Raw genomic sequence first — 10,451 nt, forward strand, 5'->3', positions numbered from 1 at the left:
GTAATGTAAGTATTTCTTTTTAAAATTATATAATATTTAAATTAGTATACTAATAAGACTTGTATTTTTTTCTGTTTCAGAAGCTGCACCCTTTATATTTTTTTTATATTATTATCATTATTATTATCATTGTTATTATCATTGTTATTATCGTTGTTATTATCGTTGTTATTGTCGATGTTATTTTTGTTGTTATTGTCGTTGTTATTGTCGTTGTTATTGTCGTTGTTATTGTCGTTGTTATTGTCGTTGTTATTGTCGTTGTTATTGTCGTTGTTATTGTCGTTGTTATTGTCGTTGTTATTATTAAGAAAAATTTAAAATCAAGAAAAACGAAACCTGCATTTATTGAAAATAGAATAATTTATGGTAATGTTATAGACTCTCGAGAATTATTATTTTTACGAAAAGATAATATAGTACATTTCGTCGACACCCAGGGAAGACCTTTAGATTCAATCTCACAAAAACTTTTCGAACGAAAAGAGCTTCCAAACCTAGGATCCCTTGTTCTAGGAAAGGTTAAGGCCATAAAACATAAAAATCATTATCATGTGGCTTTACCTGTCAGCAAAGAACAAGGAGAAGGCCCTACGGTTACTCTTAAACATATAGTTAAAATCTTAACATATAATATGGATATATAACAAAAACAGAACTATCTTTTCTGACAAAAACAAAAAAATTATGTATAAAGAAATATTACCTGATCATCTGAAAAAAGGGAGAAACAATGAGCTAGAAAAATATCACAGAGTAATTATATCATCGGCTCCAGCAACCAATAGGCGATCACTATGCTACATTTAGTGATAAACTATCCAGCTTATTACTCTGCAGACAAACATGGTATTTCAACCAACAGCTAATTAAAGGAACAAGGAGAACTATTCCAGCATTTGTCAATTGACAAGTCATCTTGGCGCTCTACATCCATCAGCGAATACACCTCTAACTATTCAGCATCCGGGCAAATAAAGCCTGGACATTTTACTATGGGATTCAACATGATATCTCAATCAATGGCTAATTGCTCACAGTAAATGAGAATTCAAGCCAAACATCGAGAATCTTCCTGACATGCTGCACCTGCATTGTCCCGAGGACATTGATAACCAGAAAAAATGGGAAAAAGAAAGAAAAATATCCTATTTCTCTCAGAGCAATAAAACCTCCAGCTGAAGATTTGAGACTACTGATATTGATCAGGTAAACATAATGACATATACAGTTTCTTTTTTCTCTTACGCCATAAATGGGCACATATAAGAAAAGATAGTTTTGTATTAAGACTCTTTAATAAACGTATTAAATCAAAATATCATTATTAAAACAAAATTATTGTTAATACAAGAAGAATTATTGTTATTGTGAGAAAAGTTCTTGTTATTACGAGAAAATTTAAAAGAATAAGTAAAAAAAATATATATATATATTTTTGTAAAAGGAGGACGAAAGAAAAAAAAAGGTTTTTGGTGGTCGCCTTCTCTTTCCTCCTTCTTAATAAGCAAATTAGCATGCACAAAACTACATGCAATTTACAATACTTTAGTTATCCGCGAAAGGAAGGAATCCATTTCCTTTTTTCTGCAAATGTTGGGTTTTTCCCCAACATTTGTCTAAGGCCGGGGGTGTTACGTCCTGGCGATTCCACGATTCCTTCCTTCCGCGAAGTGTCGGCAACGATCGTCGATTGGTGAGACAAACGAACCGCTCAGTAAACAGACCAACGTAAAAGATCGATAATAAAAATATGCCGGTCTCCTCAAGGTAATATAAATTTTCCAACAAATATTCAATAAACACAGCTGCACCAATAGCAATAAAATTATCATAGAAGAATAGGATCTTTTTTCTAATCTGTGTGTGTGTGAACACGTGCAAGAAATCTCCGAACGAATATCGAACTCACCAATGGACGATCACTACGAGTAAAACGCAAAAAGTAGGAGGAACACCCCGCCTAACGAAGACACTGGCACATTTTTAATTTGCTAAGATTGAAAAATTCCCACTTCTGCGCAAATTCAATTCGTCGAAGTTTTGGAAGATTCCCACTCTTAGAAATTAGAATACACCCCGAAAAGAGAGATATAAAAAGAAGACTCGAACAGACTTAAGCACTTATTCTCCAGTCTTCAGCTTCACGCAGTCTTACTCTGTGCTTTTGCACCGTAATTCGCGAGTTAGGCACTTATGCCACCAGTGTCCTCACTTGGCATTATCTCTAGAGCAACCACCAATCGAACATCGGGTTGCCAACATGAGACACAGAGCGAAACACCGTACAAAAATTCGCCACCCCTCCACCTCTGAATTACTATTGAAAAAAGTAAGTTTAATTGAATAATTTGTCTTTTCCTCCTTTTTGTCTTGTTTTTTATTTAAATCAAAACTCTCCGAAGAATGTTTCATTCTTTTAAATCATCAACCCGTTTCGGTAATAAGTCTTAGAAAATTTTACCGTCAAACAATATGATTTAATGCAACAAAACTATTAAATTTTTATTCAACAAAATAATATTTCGTATAAAATTATGTTTTCGTAACGAAACAAATATAAGTCAAACAAATAGATATATCAAATTTAAAGAAACCTTTTTCTCCGTGTAGGTCCAATTAATTTTTACTACTTTTTAAATCGTAATGAAACATGTCCCATCACGTACATCATCAGTGATCCATAACAGATTTTTTATTTAGGGTCTAAGATTTTCAATATTAAAAAGATATTACCGCAAAATATTTTATAACATCGTTAATTAATCACATACATATAGACATACATGTATGTATCACAATTAATAATATTATAAAAATTATTTATATATGCGTGCTCATAATAGTAATTTTTCCGCGTTTGATTTGTGTGACTTGAAACATTTATAATACCATCGGAATAAACCATTTTTAGTGGTATTTGAACTTTTATTACGGGATATCAAACCACAGTGGCTTTTCCTGTTTTCTAGGTGTAATTTTCGATCAAAATGGACAGCAGCGAGTTGAACAAGCTTACTCTAACTCACAATCAGCTACAACAAAAAGCTCGCAATTATGGTATTACTTCCATCCCAAAAACCAAAATAGCTTGTATTGACGCTATACTACAGCATCTTGAAGCAAAGGTTTACTACATGAAGTACGCAATACAGAACCACAGGATGCAGTAGTGGAAGCACAGTCCCCAGGCCAATCGGCTCAGGTATTTACTGAAAGCATTGGTCAAAATAATTCATCTGGTAAATTTCAGATGTCCAATACAGATTATCTGTCAGATCTGCCACAATTCTGTTCTATGATGAAAGAGTTAATACAAATGCAGCAGGAAATGATTAACAAATTGGTAAGGGCTCTAACGATTGATCAGAGGCCTCCTCAAATTCATTCGCAGCATGAAACTCCTATCGCTCTATCACGAGAAATGGAATAGCAAAAGGGGTTTTCATCAATGTCATCTAACGCTGTTAAATTTCTGAGTTCGCAGATTCCATACTTTAATGGTACCGAAGATGACGACGTTGAACTCTGGATAGTAAAAATTGAGACTGTAGCGGAACTTCATAGTCTCTCATCCGTAATAATGCTGATTGCGGTTACTTCCAAGCTGTCAAAAACAGTTTGAAGATGATTCAATCTAAGTACTGTACCTATGAATCATGGGATTCTTTTAAAGAAGAAATTATTGACCGTTTCAGGAAAAAAGTTCTGTTCAGTGAAGTCATTCAAAACGTTGACGCTAGGAAATGGATTTTCTCCAAGGAAAGTTTCCAAGAGTACGCCATAGATAAACTAGTTCTGATGAGGAGTCTCAAGTTGTCGGATAAAGACTTCTTTCAGCTTATAATCAAAGGAATAGGCAGTTTCACCTTACGTGCTACAACTGCAGCATTAAAAATAAACTCTCAATCAATTCTTAAGAGACATGCAACATATAACCTCTACCAGCGATGATCCAGTTAACAAGTCATCTACGATGAAAATAAAATTTGGAAAGTCCAAGGACAACAGCAACAAACTGCACTCCGGAAAACCAGATAACAAGGAGGAGCAACATTCTGAGGCTAATGTAAGACGCTATAGGGCTTATAGCCCATTCGGCCTAATTTTTTGCTGCCATCTGTATTGCGCGTGCAGCGGTTGTCTCATTGCTTGCCAACTCGACAGCGCCTTCATTTGCTAATCACTTAGCAACCTATGTTTGTTTGTGTTGCGATGCAACCATGGGTTGTTTAGGGTACAGGATACGGAAGAACGGGAAGAGACTGGACTCGTGTTCCGGCTTTCATACAGATAAGACCGTTTAATTATTTCTCCGTGCGTTCTTCCTCGCTATCCGCGTGAACGTCCGTTACGTATTTAATATGCGAGATCCAATCATTAAAAGTGATATAGTTGTGAAACAAATATTGTTATTTAATAAAATAATGACCAGTTCTAGCAAATTCCTTTGCGCCTTCTCTCCTGACTCAAAATCCTCGTAACCCCTCACACTAATAAGGAGCGGTTCTGCATTTATTGTCATAGGAAGAATCATTCCAGAGAGAATTGCTGCAAGCTAAAGAAAAAGGATTCCGAGAATAAGTCCCAATTCAGTCAACCTTCAACGGAGGCCACGGTGTCAGCAGTAAAGGAAAATAAGTGCACAGACGATACTATTGCAGTGGTTTTATCTGATAATAATAGAACAATTTCGACGGATAACTTGATTGTCAAAGTCATTTCGGTAAATGGTCGTAAGTCTACGCTTTTGTCTTTGTTAGATATGGGTAGTCCAATTTCCTTTATATGTTCTAAAGTTTTTTATAAATTCTTTGATCCTGATATTCCATTAAACTCATCTGAAAAAACTTATAAAGCAGTGAACGGCAAATCTATTGAAATTATGGGAACGGTATCAACTTCTATTATTTTAGAGTCTCTTCCAATGATTAACGCTGAAATTCTATTTCACATACTAAAAGATGATATTTTGGCTTGTCAAATAATTTTCGATCGAGATTTCTTCATAAATAATAAAATTTCTTGCCTTTTTAGTTATTCTAAAGAAAAAAAATGAAAGATTAAAGTTTTTCGCTCAAGTAGCTTTGGCAGATATTTTGGAAAATCAGTCAGATGATTTAAAAGATTTAAAGATAGTCCAAAGAAAGGACCAAAACGTTCGCGTTTTTTTGTATTATCAATGTCTGAATAAATACTTATTTGCGCCCCATATCTGCGCCGGTTTCTAATTGCCATTTCTTTCTATTTATTAAATTAAAAGATTTACTATCAAAAATTAATATTGATTTTGATGAAGATACTAAGAAACAATTGGTTACCACCATTTTAGAGGTGGAAAATTCAGAAGTGATCCCTATCGATGATAATTATTTTGTTAAAGTAAAATTAAAGAACGACACTACATACAGATATAGTCCAAGGCGTTTTGCATGGACTGAAAAACTTCAAATAAGGGAAATTGTGGACGACCTGCTTCGAAGGAATATTATTAAAGAGAGCACATCAGAATATTGTGCTAGGATAGTACCTATCAAAAAGCGAAATGGCGCGTTACGCCTTTACGTTGATTTGTGCCTGTTAAATGAAAGAGTCTACAAGCAAAAGTATCCTTCCCCATAATCGAGGACTGCCTTACTAAAATTTCTAATAAGAGTATTTTTTCATTATTAGATTTCATAGATGGTTTCCATAATATTAAGATTCACCCAGATCATTCAAAATTTTTTGCTTTCGCCACACCAGATGACCAGTATGAGTATAATAGATTGTCTTTCGGGTATTGTGAAGCCCCTGCAGAATTTGATAAAAGGCTTCTAATGATATTACAACCCTTGATTAAGGAGGATAAGGTCATAGACAATATTTTGATACCAACGTATACGATTTCGGATAATTTAAAGAAAAATTTTAAAACAGGTTTTGACATTGCTGAAGCGTTACAATTTCAAATTGAATTATAATAAGTGTTCTTTCCTGAAGACGGCTATAAAATACTTCGGATATATTTTATCCCCTTCCGGGATTACATTAAGTTCAAGACATACACAAGCCGTAGCTAATTTTCCCATTCCCAAAAAGGTTATAGAATTACCAAGATTCCTTGGTCTAACAAATTATTTTCGTAGACTCATCAAGGATTACTCAATCAAAGCTAAGCCTCTTCATAACCGGTTAAGGAAGGATCCCAAATTTAATTTTGATGATACCTGTCTTTCAGCGTTTGAAGCGCTTAAAAAAGGATTAATTTCTTATTCGATTTTAAGTCTCTATAATCCTATTTTAGAAACTGAACTACACACAGACGCTAGTAGTCTAGCGATTGTGAGTATCTTACTTCAAAAGCAAATTGATGGGCTTTGGGTCCCAGTCTCTTATTTTAATCAAGCCGCAAACAAGGCAGAGGCAAACAACCATTCTTTTGAATTGGAAATGCTTGCAATCGTAAGGTCTATAGAAAGGTTCCATGTTTATTTATATGGACTTAATTTCACTATCATTACGGATTGTCATTCCCTGATTTACGCCTTTAATAAAGTAAATTTAAATCAGAGGATTGGTGGACACTTAAGTTAGAAGACTATTCATTTAAAGTCAAGCATCGAGAGGGTCGACACATGACTCATGTCGATGCACTAAGCAGAGCTGTCGCATATATTGAGGCTATGCCACTTGAGAAAGAATTACAATATCGACAACTGCAAGATTCAAAGTTAAAGCTTATAGCTGAAAGTTTATCGCATGAGGAACATGAGAAATTCGAACTATTCGATGATTTAGTCTACAGGAAAGACACTCGCATGTCTCGGTTGTATCGGAACAAGCGGTTCAAAATATTATCCGCTATTACCACGACGATGTGGCTCATTGTGATTAGGAGAAAACGATTCAAGGAATTTATGCTCATTATTGTTTCCTCTCGTACAAAAAGAAAATAAAGAAATATATCGACGACTTTTTAGTTTGTCTAATGAATAATGCTTCCGCAAACTTTAGAGAACGTAGCATGCAAATTACTGATTCTCCTTCTTTTCCGTATGAAATAGTACACACAGATCATTTTCCTTTAAAGCAGTGCTCGGATTTAGATGCACATTTCGGGCCGAAATCGGAGGCGCCGTCTATCGTTGCCGTTGTCCCGACAACCGTTCGAGGCTCGACGGCCGAGCCGCGTCTCGCTGCTTTAATTCACCGAAGAATACATTTGTCGAACCTATCATTGCCCTTGCGCCATCAGTTACGATAGCTGAACATTTTGAAAAATCTATGTTAAATTTATGAAGAGTTTGGTTAACAGCTTCGAAGATATCAATACCCTTTGTTGTATTATGTAATGGGACAAAATCTAAGAGCTCCTCGACATATGAAAAATCATTTTGCACGATTCGAGCAAAAATACTCAATTGACTCACATGCCGATTATCGGTGCTCTCATCGAGACATAATGAGAAAAAAGAGCAAGATTCTAATAAAAATTTTAATTTTTTTTTATATCATTTATTCGAGATGTTATTGTCTTGTCACTTAAAGGAATGCTAGCAGCTTCTTCAAGAATCAACGAATTTCCAAATGACTCTACTGCTGCGATGAGGCATTCCTTTACAAATTTTCCTTCACGAAACGGCTTGGAATTTTTCGCGATGAGATTTGAGATCGCATATGACGCTGTAAGAGCTTTTACCGAAGATGTAGGATTATCGATACGAGAACTACAACTCTCTTGATAAACTAATTTTAATTCTTCAATTATATTAAATTTTTCCTCGCCCACATATTTCGAATACTCATTTAAATGTTTATTTTTATAATGTCTATAAAGAACAAATTTTTTCACAAGATAGGGTTGATAACCACACAGAAGACAGGTGATTTTATTATAAATAGATGCGAAAAACATTTCTTCCCATACCTTATCAAAAGCTTGATTGTATCTTTGCTCTCTATCCATTCTTCAGGTAATCCATTAACAGCAAGCCGTAGGATTATCACACGATGCACTATCACTATTACGTAAAATAGCACTTTTTATTTTAATAATATGGATCTTTAAAACTGTGCAATCTCACACGAGACTTTAAACGCGCACGTTTCACTGGTAAAATACCATTGAGAAACAACAGAGGAGATAAAACAAATAATCGTTGCAACAATCGTTTGTTTTATCTCCTCTGTTGTTTCTCAATGGTATTTTACCAGTGAAACGTGCGCGTTTAAAGTCTCGTGTGAGATTGCACAGTTTTAAAGATCCATATTATTAAAATAAAAAGTGCTATTTTACGTAATAGTGATAGTGCATCGTGTGATAATCCTACGGCTTGCTGTTACTGGATTACCTGAAGAATGATACGATCAAGGTTTTGATAAGGTATGGGAAGAAATGTTTTTCGCATCTATTTATAATAAAATCATCTGTCTTCTGTGTGGTTATCAACCCTCTCTTGTGAAAAAATTTGTTCTTCACAGATATTATAAAAATAAACATTTAAATGAGTATTCGAAATATGTGGGCGAGGAAAAATTTAATATAATTGAAGAATTAAAATTAGTTTATCAAGAGAGTTGTAGTTCTCGTATCGATAATCCTACATCTTCGGTAAAAGCTCTTACAGCGTCATATGCGATCTCAAATCTCATCGCGAAAAATTCCAAGCCGTTTCGTGAAGGAAAATTTGTAAAGGAATGCCTCATCGCAGCAGTAGAGTCATTTGGAAATTCGTTGATGATTGAAAAAGCTGCTAGTATTCCTTTAAGTGACAAGACAATAAAATCTCTAATAAATGATATTGCTTCTTCTTTAGAAAAAAAAAAATTAAAATCTTTATTAGAATCTTGCTCTTTTTTCTCATTATGTCTCGATGAGAGCACCGATAATCGGCATGTGAGTCAATTGAGTATTTTTCCTCGAATCGTGCAAAATGATTTTTCATATGTCGAGGAGCTCTTAGATTTTGTCCCATTACATAATACAACAAGGGGTATTGATATCTTCGAAGCTGTTAACCAAACTCTTCATATATTTAACATAGATTTTTCAAAATGTTCAGCTATCGTAATTGATGGCGCAAGGGCAATGATAGGTTCGACAAATGGATTCTTCGGTGAATTAAAGCAGCGAGATTTCAAGATCCCTGTTATTCGTTGTATTATTCATCAAGAAGCGTTATGTGGGAAAATTGTGAAACTATGCATCGCAATGCAAACCGTCACGAAAATTATTAATATAATTAAAGGCGGTCACAAATTTCTTTCTCATCGAAAGTTTCTATTCTTTCTCGAGGAGCATAACGCAATTTATACAGATGTGCCTCTGTATTGTGAAGTTCGGTGGCTCAGTGCAGGAAAATGTTTGAAAAAGTTCTTTGCAATAAGAAAAGAGATCTTCCTTTTCTTGCAAGACAACGTTTCTACAAAATATGACGAATTTAAATCTTTTTTCGAAGATTTAGACTCGCTTTGCGAGCTTGCTCTGATAACTGACATGACAAACTATTTAAATACTTTGAATTTAAAGCTGCAAAAGACCGATCAAATCATTTCACAATTATTTAGTCATGTCGATTCTATTCGCAGAAAGCTGCAATTATATAAAAATCAATTAGAAAATAATATTCTTCACTTTTTTCCCTCTTGCCAAATTCTCTTTGAAGAACATGGCACAAATTGTAATTTTATAAAACAAATTAATATAATTGATTCTCTAATTAATCAATTTGATTCGCGTTTCAGAGATTTCGAAACGCTACGAAAAGATTTAATACTTTTTGAGAATCCTCTCACTGTGCAAATCGAGGAACAAAGCCCAGAATTTCAGGCAGAACTTTGCGATTTGCAATGTGATCTTTCTTTGAAGGCACGATTGAATAGGATAGAAAAGGGGGTCGAATTCTTCAAAATTTTAGATGTATCGTGTTATCCACGTCTTACAAATTTCGGTCTTCGAATTTTCTCTATGTTTGGGTCCACATATTTATGTGAATGCTCTTTCTCGAAAATGAAATTTATTAAAACAGAAAGCGTTCTTCTTTGAGCGATATATCATTATCCTTGCTGATGCAAGTTAGTTCTTCTAAAATCTCTGTGGATATATCGTCCCTAGAAGAATCGTGCAAACGACCTAGAATATCAAATTAAAATTTTGATACAAATTGGTTCTTTTGTTTTTTTTCTGCTTCTTTTTTCGTTTTTATATAATATCTTACGATATAAAATATTGCTTTCCTGCCAAGTCACATATTTCATTATCTTCATTATTTTTTGTGGAATAGGCCTACTGGGGAAACCACTTTAAAAAAAACGCATCGACAATAGTACCTCATGGGTGATGTGGAAAGCTATTATCAAAATTATAATTATTATATATATTGTGACGTTGCCGTCTCGCGCGCGTCCGCCGTGTCCCTCTCCGATCGAAAAAGCGCGGGCTGAAGGGCCGCGCCAGTCGAATCATTGCG

General features: G+C 34.6%; 1 pseudogene; it reads left to right on the top strand.

The window, feature by feature from the left end:
• Positions 1-2,990: 2,990 nt before the first annotated feature.
• LOC115237508 overlaps positions 2,991-10,451 on the top strand; it is a 24,573-nt pseudogene continuing 17,112 nt past the window's right edge.

This window comes from Formica exsecta, unplaced genomic scaffold (genome assembly GCF_003651465.1).
Source record: "Formica exsecta isolate Colony F162 unplaced genomic scaffold, ASM365146v1 scaffold299, whole genome shotgun sequence".
NCBI classification, from domain to species: Eukaryota; Metazoa; Arthropoda; class Insecta; order Hymenoptera; family Formicidae; genus Formica; species Formica exsecta.